We start from the raw sequence: 19,057 nt of genomic DNA, 5'->3' as shown, positions 1-19,057 counted from the left end.
TGGAAAATATGGATAAGTGAAAAGGAATTATAGAAGCAAGCTTCACCAACAGATTAAAAGAGATAGAAGAGAGAATCTCAGGCATTGAAGATATAATAGAGGAAATCGATTCATAGGTCAAAGAAAATGTTAAATCTAAAAAATTCCTAAAACAAAACATCAAGAAAATCTGGGATACTATGAAAAGGCCAAACATAAGAATAATAAGAGAAGGCGAAGAAATGCAGCTCAAAAACCTAAAGAATATATTTATCAGAATTATAGAAGCAAAATTTCCCAGCATAAATAAGGATATGTTTATAAGGTACAAGAAGAACACCAAATAGATTGGATCAGAAAGGAAAATCCCCATGCCACATAATAATCAAAACACTAAACATACAGAACAAAGAACGAATATTAAAAGAGGCAGGGGAAAAAAGGCCAAGTAACATATAAAGGCAAACCTATTAGAATCACATCCAACTTCTCAAAAGAGACTCTAAAATCCAGTAGGGCCTAGACTGATATCTTGCAGACTCTAAGAGACCGTTGATGCCAGCCCAAACTACCATGCCCCCCAAAAAACTGTCAGAAAACATGATACTTCATAACAAAGTCAATTTTAAATAATATCTATCTGCAAATCCAGCCCTACAGAGGTACTAGAAGAAAAACTCCAAGCCTAGGAAGTTAACTACACCCATGAAAACACAGGTAATAGTCTAATACCAGCAAATCCAAAGAAGGGAAACACACACACATACACACACACACACACACACACACACACACACACACACAATCACCACCACCACCAACAAAATAAAAGAATTAACAAACATTGATCATTAATGTCTCTCAATATTAATGGACTCAATTTTCCAATAAAAAGACACAGGCTAACAAAATGAATATGAAAACAGGATGTATCCTTCTGCTGCATAAAAGAAACACATCTCAAAATCAAAGACAGACATTACCTAGGAATAAAGTGTTGGAAAAAGATTTTCCAATCAAATGAACCTAACAAGCAAGTGGGTGTAGTTATCATAATAGCTAACAAAATAGACTTCTAACCAAAATTAATCAAAAGACACGGAGAAGGGCATTTTCTAGTGATCAAAGGAAAAATCTACCAAGATGATGTCTCAATTCTGAACATCTATGCCCCAAATGTAAGGGCATCCACATTTTAAAAAGAAACATTACTAAAGATGAAATCACTCATGGAACCCCATACAATGACAGTGGGAGACTTCAAGACCCCACTTTCACCAATGGACAGATCATCCAGAAAGAAACTAAATGAGAAATAACAGAAATAATAGACATTATAACTCAAATGGACCTAAGAGACATCTACAGAACATTTCACTCCAACACCAAAGAATGTACCTTCTTTCAGCCCCTCATGGAAAGGTCTCCAAAACCAACCATATGCTAAGCCACAAAGTAAGTCTAAACAGATACAAAAAAAAAAAAAAAGAAGAAAGAAAGTAAGAAAAAAGAAAGAAAGAAAGAAAGAAAAAGAAAGAATGCCCTGTATCTTAGACCACTATGGATTTCAACAACAGAAAGCCTACAAACTCATGGAAACGCAACTTTTTACTGAGTTAACACTGGGTCAAGGAAGAAATAAAAGTCTTCCTAGAATTCAATGAAAATGATTGCACAACATACTCAAACTTATGGGACACAATGAAAGCAGTGTTAAGAGGAAAGTTCATAGCATTAAGTGCCTTCATAAAGAATTTGATGAAATTTTATACTAGCAGCTTAACAGAACACCTCAAATCTCTAGAACTAAAAGAAGCAAACCCATCCAAGAGCAATTAACAGTAGGAAATACTCAAACTGGGTGTTGAAACCAATAAAACAGAAACAGGCCGGGCGGTGGTGGCGCACGCCTTTAATCCCAGCACTCGGGAGGCAGAGCAAGGCGGATCTCTGTGAGTTCGAGGCCAGCCTGGGCTACCAAGTGAGTCCCCAGGAAAGGCGCAAAGCTACACAGAAAAACCCTGTCTCGAAAATAAGTAAATAAATAAATAAAATAAATAAATAAAACAGAAACAAAGGGAACAACACAAAGAATCAATAAAATAAAATGTTGGTTCTTTGAGAAAGTCAACAAAATAGATTAAACTCTTATCCAAACTAAATAAAAGACAGAAAGAGAATACCAAAATTAAAAAAATCAGAAACAAAAAGGGGGACATAACCGACTCAGAAGAAATATAGAGAATCATTAGGTCATACTTCAAAAACATATACTCCACAAAATCGGAAAATCTAAAAGAAATGTACAAATGTGTTGGTAGATTCCACTTGCGAAAGTTAAATCAAGATCAGATAAAACATTTAAATAGGACTATAGCCCCTAAGAAAATAGAAGCAGTCATTAAAAGTCTCCCAGTCAAAAAAAAAAAAAAAAAAAGCCAAGGACCAAATGATTTCAGTACAGAACTCTACCAGACTTTCAAAGAAGAGCTAATATCAGTACTCCTCAAATCATTCCATAAAATAGAAACAGAAGGAAAATTGCCAAATTCTTTTTATGAGGCCACAGTCACCCCAATACTCAAGCTACACAAAGACTCAACAAAGAAAGAGAATTACAGACCAATTTCCCTTATAAACATTGTTTAAAAAATACTTAATAAAATTCTGGCAAACCAAATCCAAGAACACATCAAAAAGATGATGCCACCATGTTCAAGTAGGCTTCATCCCAGAAATGCAGTGATGGTTCAAAGTATGAAATCTGTTAACGTAATCCACCATATAAACAAACTGAAAGAAAAAAAAAAACATGATCATCTTATTAGATGCTGAAAAAGCCTTTGAAAAAAATCCAATACCCCTTTATGATAAAAGTCTTGGAGAGATCAGGGATACAAGGGATATACCTAAACACAATAAAAGCAATATACAGCAAGCCAATTGCCAACATCAAATTAAATGGAGAGAAACTCAAAGCAATTCCACTAAAATATGGAAAAAACAAGGTGTAGCTGAAGTTTTCTCCAGTTCTGCCTGGCCCATGGTCAGGACAAATCTCTCTCACCTGCCAGTCCCGCAGCTGCTCAGACCCAACTGAGTAAACACACAGAGACTTATGTTGCTTACAAACTGTATGGCCACAGCAGGCTCCTTGTTATCTAGTTCTTATATATTAAATTAACCCATTTCTATTAGTATATAAGTTGCCACTTGGCTCGTGGCTTACCGGTATCTTAACATCCACTTCTCATCATGGCGGCTGGCAGTGTCTCTCTGACTCAGCCTTCCTGTTCCCAGAATTCTCCTCTCTCCTTGTCACACCTATACTTCCTGCCTGGCTACTGGCCAATCAGTGCTTTATTTATTAACCAATCAGAGCAGCACATTTAGCATACAGAACATCCCACAGCAACAAGGTTGTCCATTCTCTTCATACCTGTTCAATATAGTGATTAAAGTTCTAGCTAGAGCAGTAAGACAACTAAAGGAGATCAAAGGGATACAAATCAGAAAGGAAGAAGTCAAAGTATCATTATTCACAGAGGATATGATAGTATACATAAGTGAGCACAGAAACACTGCCAGGGAACTCCTACAGCTGAAAAACACCTTTAGTGAAGTGGCTGGATACAAAACTAACTAATAAAAAGTCAGTGGCCCTCCTATATACAAACAATGAATAGGCTGAGAAAGAAATCAGAGATACAACACCCTTTACAATAGCCTCAAATAATATAAAATATCTTGATGTAACTCTAACCAAGGGAGTGAAAGAACTATATGACAAGACCTTCAAGTCTTTGAAGAAATAACTGGAGAATATATCAGAAGATGGAAAGATCTCCCATGCTAAAAGACTGGTAAGATTAACTTAGTAAAAGCGGCCATCTTACAAAAAGCAATCTACAGATTCAATGCAATTCAATACAATTCAAAATTCCAACACAATTCTTTACAGACCTTGAAAGAACAACACTCAACTTCATGTGGAAAAACAAAAAATCCAGGATAGCTAAAACAATCCTGTACAATAGAAGAAGTTCCTGGGGTACATCACCATCCCTGATCTCAAGCTGTACTGCAGAGCTATAGTAATAAAAACCAAATGTGATTGGCATAAAAACAGACAGGTGGATCAGTGGAATCAAATTGAAGACCCATATATAAATCCACACATCTATGGACAACCAATTTTTTGAGAAAAAAGCCAAAATTACACAATGGAAAAAAGGAATCTTCATCAAATGGTGCTAACATAACTGGATGTTGGCATGTAAAATAATGTAAGTAAAGCCATACCAATCACCCTACCCAAAACTCAAGTCCAAGTGGATCAAAGACCTCAGCATAAATCCAGATACATCGTACCTGATAGGAGAGAAAGTGGGAAATAGCCTTGAACACATTGGCACAGGAGACAACTTCCTGAACAGAACAATAGCACAGACTCTAAGATCAACAATTAATAAATGGGACCTAGTGAAACTAAAAATCTTCTATAGGCCAAAGGATACTGTCAATAAGACAAAACAACAGCCTACAGAATTGGAAAAGATCTTCACCAACCCCATATCTGATAGAGGGTTGATTTTCAATGTATAGAAAGAACACAAGAAACAAGACATCAACAAACCAAATAATCTAATTGAAAAATAGGGTACAGACCTAAACAGAGATTTTTCAGCAGAAGAATCTCAAAAAGCCAAGGAACATTTATAGAAATGATCAACATTCTTAGTCACCAGAAAAATGAATGCAAATCAAAACAACTCCGAGATTCCATCTTATGCCAGTCAGAATGGCTAAGAACAAAACCACAAGTGACAGCTCATGCTGGAGAGGATGTGGAGCAAGGAAACACTCCTCCATTTCTGGTGGGAGTGAGAATTTGTTTATCTACTTTGTAAACCAACATGGCAGTTTCTAAGAAAACTGGGAAATAGTCTACCACAAGACCCACCCATATCACTATTGGGTATATATATATACCCAAAGGATCCTCAATCATACCACAAGGACACTTGCTCAACTATGTTTATAGCAGCTTTATTTGTAATAGCCAGAACCTAGAAACAACCTAGATTTTCTTCAACAGAGGAATAGAAAAAGAAAATGTGACACATTTACACAATGGAGTATTACTCATCTGTTAAAAACAATGACATCATGAAATTTTAAAGAAATGGATAGAACCAGAAAAAAATCATCCTGAGTGAGGTAACTGTGACTGAGAATGACAAACATGGTATGTCTCACTCATAAGTGGATATTAGCTGTAAAATAAAGTATAACTATACTCCAAAGACCCAGAGAGAGTAGGTAACAAGGAGGGTTCAAGGTGGGATACCTGGATCTCCTTGGAAAGGGGAAATAGAAGAGATTTTATGAGTGGACTTGGGGCTGGTAAGAATGAGAGCATGAGAGATTATGCTGGAATGGGTAGAGGGGGACAGTATTGAAAGAGACTACTGGAAAGGTGAGGCATTTCAAGGTCAGATAAAAACCTGATTCCCTGGATGGCCCTCAAAGGAAGAATGGATAACAAAAATGTAGTATACACAATGGAGTACTACTCAGCAGTAAAAACAATGACATCATGAAATTTGCAGGCAAATGGATGAAACTAGAAAATATCATCCTGAGTGAGGTAACCCAGACTCAGAAAGACAAACATGGTGTGTACCCACTCATAAGTGGATACTAAATGTAAAGCAAAGAATAATCAGACTGCAATCCACAGCTCCAGAGAGGCTAGCTAACAAGAAGGACCCTAAGAGAGATTCATGGATCATCCTGGAAAGGGGAAATAGATGATATCTCCATGAGTAAACTGAGGGTAAGAAGGCACAATAGAGGGTAGGGGATTGGAGATGAGAACATAAGGGAACAGAATGGTCAAACTGGAACAGGGACAGAGTGGGAGGCAATGAAAGAGATACCTTGATAGAGGGAGACATCATGGGTATAGGGAATAACTTGGGGTTAGGAAAGTTCCCAGTGATCCACAAGTATGACCCCAGCTTAGACTACTAGCAATAGTGGAGAGGGTGCCTGAACTGGCTTACCCCAGTAATCAGATTGGTGAATACCCTAACTGTCATCATAGAACCTTCATCCAGTAACTGATGGAAGCTGATGTGGAGATCCACACCCAAGCATCAGGCCGAGCTCTAGGAGTCCAGTGGAAGAGAAGGAAGAGGGACTCTATGAGCAAGGGGCATCAAGATCATGATGGGGAAACCTACAGAGACAACCAAACCAAGCTAGTGGGAATCGTGAACTGTAGACCAACAGCTGTGGAACCTCCATGGGGCTGGACTAGGCCCTCTGCATAAGTGAGACAGTTGTGTATCTTGGTCTGCTTAATGGGTCCCCTTGTAGTAGGAGCGGAATCTATCCCTGGTACATGACTTGGCTTTTTGGAGCCCATTACCTATGTTTGGACCTTGCACAGCCTTGATGCAGGGGGAGGGGCATGGACCTGTCTCAACTGAATTACCAGGCTTTTCTGACTCCCCATAGGAGGCCTTACCTTTTTGGAGGAGGGAATGGGGAGGGGGTGTTAAGCGGGGAATGCTGGGGAGGGCGACAGGAGGAGGGAAGAGACGGGGATCTGTGGTTGGTATGTAAAATGAATAAAAAATTTCTTAATGAAGAAAAAGTAAACCTGTTTCAAGGGAATCTCCCAGGAATCTATAATGGTGTGATCCCAGATAAGACTTCAAGCATTAGGGGATACATAGCATGAACCGAGTGTTTCCTGTGACCAGGCAAGACTTCAAGTGGTGGGAGTGGGAAACCAACCTTTGACCTGCAGTCTGTTCTATCTATAGGATGTGCTGGGGTCAGGGTGGCCTAGAGATTGAGGGAGTGGCCCACCAATGACTGGTCTAACCTAAAACCCAAGCCAGGACAGTAAGCCCACCTCTGACACTGTCAGGAGCATCAGAACCCACAGGCTGTATGACCCAGAGAGCTAGGATAGAACCAAAGAGGACTGGAGGGAAAAAGTGTAATGTAATGATGCCTAATGATATTCTGTTATACTTATAGATTGGTGCCTAGCCCAGTTGTCATCAGAGAGGCTTTATCCAGCAACTGATGGAAACAGATGCCGATCCACAGCCAAACATTAGGTGGAGCTAGGGGATTCCTGCAGAAGAGGAGAGGAAGGATTATATGTGTATATTTAAGCAACAATTAAGGCCATCACTTTAATTAAAGCTACAAACTGAATAATTTATGAGTATCTATGTCAGTCTTTGAAAATTTATTTTCAGATTATGCAATATTGAATTTTGTCTGCAAAAGGGCATATTTAGTTCCTATATCTGTGTGAAAATCACTCAGTGTTAGTTCAGTGCTTTTGGTATTATTAAATTATTTTATTTCATGTATGTGAATATATGCATATATGGTTCTTAAATCTGTGTGAAGATAATTTACTGTTTCAAAATTGTAAATTATTTTATTTCATTGATTGTTTTAGTGTATATATGTATTCTTGTGTGTGTGTGTGTGTGTGTGTGTGTGTGTGTGTGTGTATAACCCAAAGGTGGATATGAGGTGTCTTTCAATTGTCCTCCATCTAGTTTGAGAAATGGTCTCTAACTAAAAAAATCTTGAATTACCATTTCCCTAGTTGAAGGTGATATCTTACTGATGGCACCATAGAACATGCTTCTCTGTTTTCTTAGCTATAAAACATGAAGTTTTCTGGTTTTCTGTCTGAATTTTCAACAAAATTAAGTAGCTTGAGTGATAATAATTAATTAGTTTACAAATTTAATTATTTTCTTTTTCTATGAATTTAAAAAGTGGATTGTGTAGATTGAGTCAATTACTTCTTTTGAGAAGCCTATACCTACTCTTGGATGGGTACTAGTCTCCTCTACCTAATAAACCCCAACTTACTTCATAAAACTCCCTAAAAAACTAGTAGGTAAAAAGCAAATCTAATATCCTTTCTTAAATTACCTCAGTTACTCATAAATACAATCACTAAATCAGAAGTTGCTCAAAGTCTTCAAAGGAGCACTTGCTGCTCTGCCACAGAACCAAACTCCAGTGCCAAGCACGTGCATTGGTTAGCCACATCTGCCTGTAGCTGCAGCCCTTGGGGATCTGGCTCCCTCTTCTTCTCCTGGGATCCGATGCTTCCTTCTCACTCTCTGTGAGTATTAGCACACAGAGAAGGCACACACACACAGACATACACACATGCACACAGAGCCAATTAAAAAAAAAAAACTACAACAAACCGTCAAAATGGTCATATCTAATATTTTAGTAATTATTATTTTTTCTGAGATGTACCATTAATGTAATCACCGTGTTTGTTAAAACCTTAAGTAAATTAAGGTTAAATAAAAACGTCTGAATATTAAAATGCCACATTTCTCTTTGAAGTGGTTCTTTAGTGGATGAAAAGGTTCTCTTGGAATTCTAATATAGAGAAAGAAATTATTTTACTCCAGGATTCTGAACAAAGGGTAAATTAGTGTTCACAAAGTAAACAAGTCATTAATTAATACACATAGAAAAACATGTACTTATTTTTCTAGACACTAGATGAAATTGGTGTGTTCCTGCCCCACTTCCTTCCATCTCTGCTCTGTTCCTCAAGGGACGAGGAGGTTAAGCCCCCCAACCCCCACCTTCGGAGCTCACAGTTATGAGGCTCCACCTCTCTGCACTCTGCTTCACTGTGTGCCCCACCCATTAGGTTCTTGCCTTTGAGCCTCTGACCCTAACTTCTAACCCCTGTTTCTGATAGTCCATCCCAGTATCTGTTAATCTCGTGCAATCCACAAGTTCCCTCTAGCCTAGAGCAGTGCTGGTGTCCTGTTTCAAGGCTGGAGTTTTCTTTCTGAGGCTGTGCTCTGAAACTCCTTGCTGCTTCCTCAGTGTCTAATGTTCTCATACTATGATTTCCTTTATCACCCTTATTTTTTACTTGAGAGTTGTCTAAATAAACAAGGCCACTATTACAGCAAACAAATGGCTAAAATGTAACTTCTTACTTATCCTTTCTCTGGCTTCCAAGTTGCCCTAAACCATTTTATTTCACCTATGTTTTAACAATAGTCTCAGAATTGTATTATTTTAATTGTCCCTGAACAGCTATAATTCATTTTGAACTGGCCAGCTATAATAGCTAATCTTTTTTGTTCGTTTGTTTTTGTTTTTTGTTTTGTTTTTGTTTTTTCGAGACAGGGTTTCTCTGGGTAGCTCTGCGCCTTTCCTGGAACTCACCCTGTAGTCCAGGCTGGCCTTGAACTCACAGAGATCTGCCTACCTCTGCCTCCCAGAGTGCTGGGATTAAAGGCGTGCGCCACCACGGCCCAGCTATGATAGCTAATCTTAATTGTCAATGTGAACGGATTTAGAATTACCATTGAAACTAACCTCTGGGCCTGTCTGTGAGGGAGTTTATAGACAGGGTTAACAGAAGTGGAAAGGTAGTCAGTCAGTAAGGTAGTCAGAGTGGTTTCATTGGCTGGGTCCCAGACTGAATAAGGAAAAAATGAGCGAGAACTGCAGCAGCAATCTCTATCTGCTTCCTGGTGGAGGATGCCTTGTGCTGCCATGCTTTCCACCCTGCTATACTAGATTCTGGAACGCTGAGCTAAAATCAACCTTTCTGCCCTGAAATTGTTTTTGTCAAGTATTTTGCCACAGTGAGAAGAAAAGTAACTAGGATAAAAGCCAATGCCCAAGACACTGCTATCTTTCTGCTCCCAACCATTTACAGCTTCCCATTTCATTGGCAGCCAATGACAAAGCCTACAGCTTCCATAGAGCCCAATTTCTTTATTACCCTGAGCATGTTTCTCCCTCTAGATGTCAGTACTTGTTGTTCTCTGTGGCTGAAACACTTTCTCCTCAGAAATCTACGTGACTTGCCTCTTGATAGCTTTCGGATATGCTCTTGGATACAAGCCCATCAGTTCTGGGCCATGCCCTTTACAGTCACTACCATCCACCAATCTATGTGGCTCCTATGCCCTTTACAGTCACTACCATCCACCAATCTATGTGGCTCCTATGCCCTTTACAGTCACTACCATCCACCAATCTATGTGGCTCCTATGCTCTTTACAGTCACTACCATCCACCAATCTATGTGGCTCCTATGCCCTTTACAGTCACTACCATCCACCAATCTATGTGGCTCCTATGCCCTTTACAGTCACTACCATCCACCAATCTATGTGGCTCCTATGCTCTTTACAGTCACTACCATCCACCAATCTATGTGGCTCCTATGCCCTTTACAGTCACTACCATCCACCAATCTATGTGGCTCCTATGCCCTTTACAGTCACTACCATCCACCAATCTATGTGGCTCCTATGCCCTTTACAGTCACTACCATCCACCAATCTATGTGGCTCCTATGCCCTTTACAGTCACTACCATCCACCAATCTATGCGGTTCCTATGCCCTTTACAGTCACTACCCTCCACCAATCTATGTGGCTCCTATGCCCTTTACAGTCACTACCATCCACTAATCTATGCAGCTCCTATTCCCTTTACAGTCACTACCATCCACCAATCTCTGCGGCTCCTATGCCCTTTACAGTCACTACCATCCACCAATCTATGTGGCTCCTATGCCCTTTACAGTCACTACAATCCACCAATCTATGCGGTTCCTATGCCCTTTACAGTCACTACCATCCACCAATCTATGTGGCTCCTATGCCCTTTGCATTCTGCTTTCTTCGTTGTGACACTTACAGAACACTGTTTATGTTTTTATTTATTTCATGTCTCCCCACTTAAATGTCAGCTGTAAAATAGTGTGAATTTAGCCTTTATTTTCAACTGTTCTGTCTTCTGTGTCTGGACTAACAGCTGTCAGGTAATAGCCACTGGAAAATTGCTTGTTGGATCAATCATTTAATATAGACAAAAAAGAAAGAGCGATAATTACCATAATATCAGGGAAGCACACACTTCTATTAAAATGATTTGAAATACCAGCCTTTAAAAGCAATCTGACAAAGGTCACTCAAATAATGTGGTAAAAATGACATAAAAATAAGCAAATAAGCATGGTGACTATTATCTGACCCAGAACAGTATTTTCTTAGTGCTCCTTACAAATAGATGTATATTCAGTGATGGTGAGCACCGCAGAGCTTTCCTTTCAAAAATAATTTTCACATTTACACTTGCTACCAATGTGCACAGACCTCTTAACCTGAAGTCTAACGAAGTACCACTAAGATGCAAAGAACTAGCACTTGACAGCCTTTGATGGTAATTAAGGAAGAGGACAATGACCTTGCCTTTCTTAGATAAAAATCCCTCTCCAGTCTGCATTCGCTTTCTGGAGAACTAGCTGCCTGTGTTTAATTTCTTAATTCAACTTGCAAGTTTATGGTTTTTCTCTTTTGAGTTTCCACTTGATATAATTGACAACCAATGTTTTCTGGAAATTCATCGTGTATTTTAAGACAATTTATTCACCCCCTTCACTGTTTTTCTAACTTTAGCTGTGAATGAAAGACTCTAAGTGTCAGATTAAAATAAAGGACTGAAGTTATGCTAACAAAAACATTGCTTTGATGCCGTATAAGTCCCTTCTAAATTCCTTTGGAAATGTCACCTTAACTTGTGCCTGTCACTGGGGCATTTAATGCTTTAAGATAATTTACATTTCTTCAAAACAGGAGCTATAGTAACGAGCCACTATTTTCTATGACTGTTAACATGAGTTAGCATGAGCATGCCCACTCTCGTGACACCGTGCTCTATAAGGCTGCATGCCAGGGCGGCCTACCTCTTCCCTTCAGAGTAGACTCCAGTGAACACTGTCTGCTCTGCAGTGGGGAGCAAACCCTCACCAGGCAGCCACAAAAAGCAGGGATTTGTTAAAGGAAAACAGAATTTTTAAGTATCCTTTATATATCATTTCTTTTGGATTTAAATTATCATATTAAAAACGATCAGAGAGGGTAAAAACTCAGTAACTAATAAGCAAAATGGCCTGCCAATCTCTCTTTGAGTAATTTGTAGTGTTACAGAAAAGGCTTGGTAAGTAGGCAATGAGTGTTTTACATTTCTCTGCCTTCTGCCCTTCACCCTCCTTCCTCTCCTGCCTTTCTTTCTCCTCCGGAACTCAATATCTGCTTCTCCCACTGTTTCTCTCCTTTCTTCCCTGTCTTGTTTTCTTTCTTGCTTCCTGTATTTTTGTCTCCTTCACTGGAACATTTCAGCTGCTTTTTCTTTCTTCTAGATATAGTAACAAAAAATGCTTTATCACTAAGCAAACAAAATGGTGTCGTATTGTCTTAGTCAGTGTTCCATTGCTGTGAAGAGACACCATGACCAAGATAGCTCTTATAAAAGAAAACATTTAATTGAGGCTTGCTAATAGTTTCACAGGTTTAGTGCCTTTTCATCATGGAGGGTAGAATGGCAGTATGTAGGCAGACATGGTGCTAGAGGAGAACTTGAGAGTTTTACATCCTTTTCTTTCATTCCTTTTCACAACTGGAAAATAGGAAGTCACCACTAACTTTATACCATCTGGCAGCAGGCTTTTCTTTAATCTGTTTATCTTCTTGAGCACAGGACTTAGCTCCATTCCACTTCTTGACGCCCCTTTTCTCTTCAAACTGTGCATTTTGTATTTTTCTTTGCTTAGCTTGCTCCTTTTCATTATTGATCTGCATTAGACTGGCCACTAAGGCCTACATGACACAGTAAATATTAGGTTGTTTTGAAATCTCCTCTGCCCACACTGTTACTACAAAACACTTCATTTTGGCCTCAGACAGACTTTCTGGACAAGGGCAAAAAGCAGCCACATTCTTCACCAAAATATCACAAGAATTATCTCTAGGACACTTACTAATATTCTTCTCTGAAATCTCTTGAGCTGGGCCATCATAATCTACATTGTTCTCAGCACCACTGTCTTTCCTGCTTCCTACCATCATGGCCCATTAAGCTGCACTTAGAGTGTTCAACTGTTTTCCTAATCCAAAGTTCCAAAGTTCACATTCTGCCAACAAGAAATATGGTCCAGTCTGTCACAGCAATACCTCAGTCCCTGGTATCAACTTCTGTCTTAGTTAATATTCTCTCACTGTGAAGAGACATCATGACCACAAAAACTCTTATATATATAAAAAAAATTAAATGGGATTGTTTCTAGTTTCAGAGGTTTAGTCCCTTATGAGCATGGCAGGAAGCATATAGGGAAGCATGGCTGCATGTTAGCAGACATGTAGCTGGAGAAGGAGCCAAGAGTCAGTCCCACATGCGGATGCCTGGATGCACAGGCAGTAGGAACGGGGGGTGGGGGGGGTGAGGGGGGGAGTTTTACCAGGCCTGGCTTGAGTATATGAAACCTAATGCCCATCCTCAGTGATACACTTCCTCCAACAAGGCCACACCTACTCCAACAAGGCTGCATCTCTGACACTTCCTAATAACAAAGCATTCTAATCTATGAGCCTATGGGGACCATTCTTATTTAAACCACTACCCTTATCTACTAGTTTTACAAAAACAACTAGCATGATATATATTGGGTGCACATATCCCTGTGCACACATGGGCACATTCACATGTACCTGTGGTAAGACATTAAGATTAGCACAGAAGCTGTTAATAACTCATCCAAGACCCATTTAAAGCTGGTGATTCTGAAATTCTTTAAATTAAATGTCTGTAGACTAGTGTGCAGTTTAGTGATAGAATATTTGCTTATCGTGTGTGAAGCCCTAGGTTCAATATCATCACCATACACACTAAGAAAACATCTGAAGTAATTCCTTAAGCAAACCATGTAAATGTAACTCTAAAAACTGGAATTTAGAATTACTGATCCAATTCATTTTATTTTAAGCAATTAAATAAAATAAAAAGTATGAAAACATTGATTTTAAAATTGTATGAACTCTTAAAATATTGAATCAACAAATTTTATGAGAAAAATATTATTCATTACTGAGTATAATAAATGAAAGAATTCTGATTTTTCTAATTTCCATAATGTTTAGAAAATGACTAAATATAAAATTAAGAAGACTAAACAAATCCTGGAATATAGGAATGGATAAAATGGTGACTATCTTTAGCTGAATGTCCCATGGATTTCTCATGTAACCCTTAAAATTGTATTAGGTACACATTGCTTATTCAGGCTAATAGACAAGTAGTCATCCCAGAGAAATTAATTTTTTACCCATGTTCACCTTTCTAGAGAATTATGAAGCTAGGTACAAATTCATATTTAAATATATCTAACAATTTTTCTCCCCTATTACCTGTGACTATCTTAAGTGTGTGCAATGGTATGACAATATCCTGTAGAGTTTAACACATATATTCCTGAAAAAAGACAACAGAGCTTTTAACTAACTAGCTAAATGCCAGCTCACAATGAGGAAAGGGTTTTTAATAATTGTGAGCTGAAGTACATACTTAAAAACTTGACTTATTTTGACATTCAGAGATTAAGTACTAAAGTAAAGATGTTTTCCATTTAGGATTATATGTTTTATCATGGTTAACAATGAGAACACTGTTTACTTTCAGGAATATAGAAGAAGAGGGTGGCCTCTTTGGCTAGGTTGCTGTACATGTCAAAGTCTTTCATGTTTATGAGCTTCCAGAGATTTTCACTGATACATTTTTTCCTAAATTGAATTTATTGTTCCTCGGTGATACCTCTAATTCTAGTAGGTTTATTAGAGAGTCACTTGCTTGTAAAGGGACATGGCATATTGATAAAGCACTAAATAATAAACAGGAAAGCACTGGAATGTGGTTACCAATACATCAAAGGTCATGACATAATCTGAAATGAAATCAAGTGACAGACACAAGCAAGTGAATCAGTGCATGTAGGAGTCTTCTAAGAAACAGGAGCATACATTTTACAAGGGAATAGCTGTTTGTTTAATAGTATTTTCACTAGTAAATTAAGAATCAGAAAAATCATTATTGTATATTAAATTTTTTCACATTAAAAACTAATTATCAGGGCTGAGGAGATGGCTCAGCAGTTAAGAACATACACTGCTCTTTCAGAGGAATGAAGTCATTTCCCAGCACTCATATCTGGTGGCTCACAACCTTTTATAATACCAGCTCCATGGAATCCAATGTCCTCTTCTGCCCTCCACAGGCATGCACTTATATGTATCAAACCCTGACATAAACACAGAATTGAAAGTAAAAATATTTTAAAATTCGGTTAAAATGATTATTTTAGGTCACTTTTATATTTTACATTAACAAATCCCTTGCTAGAGAACTATAAGACAGATAAAATTAAAGATTGAAGGTCAAATGTAAGAGCTAATTGGACAACTCAAAGAAAAAGAGAAATTGCATTAAAAATGATAACTCCAATCTGGGATGTTCAAATAAATGACTATTTGAAAGGTGTTTACATTAAATGGCTATGATTATCTTAGATTCATTTCAAAATAATTGTTTTAGCTTGCTAAGTGCAACATGTTTGTATGAGATTTTTCTTTTACTCTTTCTGACTTTTATTATCCAAGAGAATAAATTGGAACATGCAGAATGTTTCAGATAGTTTAAGCTTGAACACTTATTCTATATGCAAAACATGTGGCCCTTTGTATGCTTAGGTTAAATGGCTTGCAGATGGAAATATAAATGCTGCTTTTTTATGATGGGAAATTTTAACCTGATCTTAAAACATTTTCATCTAAACAATAATGCTCACACTGTAGACAGTGATTGGGAAACTGAACCAAGAGCCTATTATTAGATACTCTTTGGGGAAGAAATCTTTGTCTTGAGAGATCATACAGCTCAACTGGACTTATTGAGTGTGTGGTGCACTTCTTAGGCTGAGAATAGAGAATGACATAATTATTTGATTACATTATATATGTGTCATGTCATATAAAGGGGTGTCGTCATTGCTATACCAACAGATGTGAGAGTACTGGAGAATCCTGCAACTAAGAGATTCAATCAGGCCCATGGCAGAAGAGGATCCTGTAATGTCAAGAAGTACATTCAGCCAGGCAGAAAGTGAAGGAAAGACAATCCACAAAGGATTGTCCAGTTATTAACTTAATTCTCTATATTTTCTTACATAATTTTAATTCATCACATTATATAAACCACACTGTGAAAACAACCATTTTCTACTTATATTTTCTCATAAAATATTCAGGAGTAAAGCATTCTTGAGAGGAAAAAATTCATTTTCTCTGCATAGAAAAATTTATATATATATATATATATGTGTGTGTGTGTGTGTGTGTGTGTGTGTATGCTCACACATATATGCAGAACAATCACACTGAAAACATAATATACACAACTGTTTAATAGATTCATATGATATAATCGGTGTTGTGTAGTTTATGAATATCTAACTCATAGCTATGCTGTGTTAAACAACCACAATGTAAAAATATATAACCTACTAAATGCAGTTATTGTTGCTCATTTGTGGATGGGTGTGAGGTTACTCACTCGAAAATGGAAATTTTATCAGTGGTCACATCCTCAAAAAAGAATGATTCTCTCCGCTTAGAAAACCTGTTATGTACCAATAGCCCTCTGTACTGGATGGGGCCTAGAGATACTCTATCACACCTATGCTGTAATTTGGGCTGCCTTGGTCCAGTACCAGTCCTGTGCAAGTAACAACAGCTGATGTAAATCATGACTATTAACCATCCATGTCCAGAAAACAGAATTTCATAGCACTCTTCTCATCTCCTGGCTCTTAAATACTTTCCACTTCCTTAAGACTTCCCTAAGTTTGTTAGTGTGTGCGTGGGTGCATGCGTGTGTGTGTGTGTGTGTGTGTGTGTGTGTGTGTGTGTGTGTGTGTGCGCGTGTGTGCGTGCATGCGTGCGTGTGTGTGTGTGTGTGTGTGTGTGTGTGTGTGTGTCTGTGTGATGGAAGAAGGGGTTGATACAGGTCATTAGCTTAGGGATAAGCATTTAGACCTCTGACAAGTTGTGTATCTCTCCATTTACTGTAACCCACCAGGGGTGGGGGTGGGGGAAGAAGCTGCAAGACCAAGCATGAGAGCATACTACCTCCATGGATATAAATATTTAGACATCAATTTTTGTGCATGCCTGTTTAGTGAAAACAGTAGAAGTTCCTACCACAGAGCTTACTTTCCTAGTTACGAGATTTTGACAAAGTTTATCATACCAGAAACAGAATACTTTATGTAGAACAGGCACCAAATCAAATAAGAAAGTGGTTAGTGTCTCTATAGCATTAATGACCCTACTGCACTAATGGGCAGATCTTGCCCAGAATGTCAGTATTGCCACATGCAGGGTCTAGCTCCAGGTAAGATCACTGATGTATTTTCTCCCCCAGCAATCCTGCATGGCACCTTCCAGCACTGTGAAAGGTAGCCAGCTGAGAGAAAGTTTCCTGTTCTTGACATTAATTTTTCTTATGTCCTTTAGCCACAGTGCATGGTGTCTTCATCAATAAAAAAATGATACTGATTTTAAACACTGTCTTCTATGGGAGCATGAGACAGATCATGCTAATCATATCTAAGATTAATGTCACACACATAAGCTAAGCTTCTTGCCGGTTTCATGGTGCTGTTAACCTCTGGGTGTTCTCCCTTCCTCTTTTTCAATTTTTTTCTACATTATATTCCGTACCTATTGAGAATAACTGATTTTTCTATCTTCTTAGGTGAGATCCCATTCCCTTACACCCCTTTCCAATCCAGATGTGCATTCCATTCTCAGGAGCTGTCTTGGCACAGCAGACTCACTAGCTCCTAGCACAAGTGAGGCAAACAACACTCGACACCTTGCTGAAAAGTGGCAAGTTTTATTTTAACCTATAGACATAAACCCCACCTCCCCAACCCTGTTATTCAGGATCCCCATTCACTTCAGAAAATGAAGCCTTAATATGGAGCCAAATTTCCTCTCCATGTGCTCTCCCTTCACACAGTGTCCATCCTGGACAAGTGGACATCTTGAAACACTCCACTCCCACTAGCCTGGGACAGTGGCTTGGGTATGATGGGAACATAGTAGGGGATGCACACTAGATTTTTCTTAAAATTCTTACATTATTTTACTCACATTACTTCCTAATACTTAACATTTTTTTTTCTTTCTGGAGATCGTTTCAAGAAAATGTCTGAATTTGTTAGTCAACCCACTCTTCATTCTTTTAAAAATATTTTTAAAAGTTAGTATACAGAATAATGAGTTTCATCATGTCCTCGTCATATACGTGTGTTCTTCTTCATCCCATTTGCCCACTGCCTTCTCTTCACCCCAGCACCTCTGAGCTAGCAGGTTCTTTATTTTCTCACCAGGATAGTTCCCTTACTGCTTTCATGTTGCATGTATTCCACTGTCATTTCTCTCATGGTCCCCTATCTACTTCACACACACACACACACACACACACACACACACACACACACACACACACGGGGGGGGGGTGGAATATAAGGCAGAAAAATCACTTATTTGCCTATAGGATTCTGGTTTATTATGATATAATGATCTGCTTTCTTAGTAATATGTTTCCATGTGAGTTTTCACACAAGGTTAATTTTTGTTTCATTAATTCAGTATAATTTAAACTTCAAGACACTATATGTATAACCTTTTTTATTCAATTTAGTTTCTTCCCTGTGAAGTCATTGTTGTTGAGTCCATGTTTTAAACAGACAACTAAAGACGTAGTATCAAGCACATAGACTTCTAAGTTCAAATGAAATCTGCTGAAGCATTCATCCTGAAACTTGCTGGATGTTTGTTAGACAGATTACTACATAAATTGAGCATGGTGAGAGTGCCTGTCTATCTCATGATGTTACTGTAAACATTCAATAAAATACAATTTGTACAAGTACTTAGTACAATGATACCAACATCATAAATCTCCAAGAAGCAAGTTGGTTGCTACCATATGTTATTTCTTTAGTATTTTTAATCAATTTAGCAAAAGTGCATCATGATGAACTTGTTACTTAAAGGAAAATTCCACCAATCAGATTTGCCTGCACCGAATGTGAATATTAATAGCCGACTTTCTACCAGTAGATTATCTA

This window comes from Peromyscus eremicus, chromosome 4 (genome assembly GCF_949786415.1).
Source record: "Peromyscus eremicus chromosome 4, PerEre_H2_v1, whole genome shotgun sequence".
In the NCBI taxonomy this organism is placed as follows: Eukaryota; Metazoa; Chordata; class Mammalia; order Rodentia; family Cricetidae; genus Peromyscus; species Peromyscus eremicus.
This window is presented reverse-complemented; position numbering follows the sequence as displayed.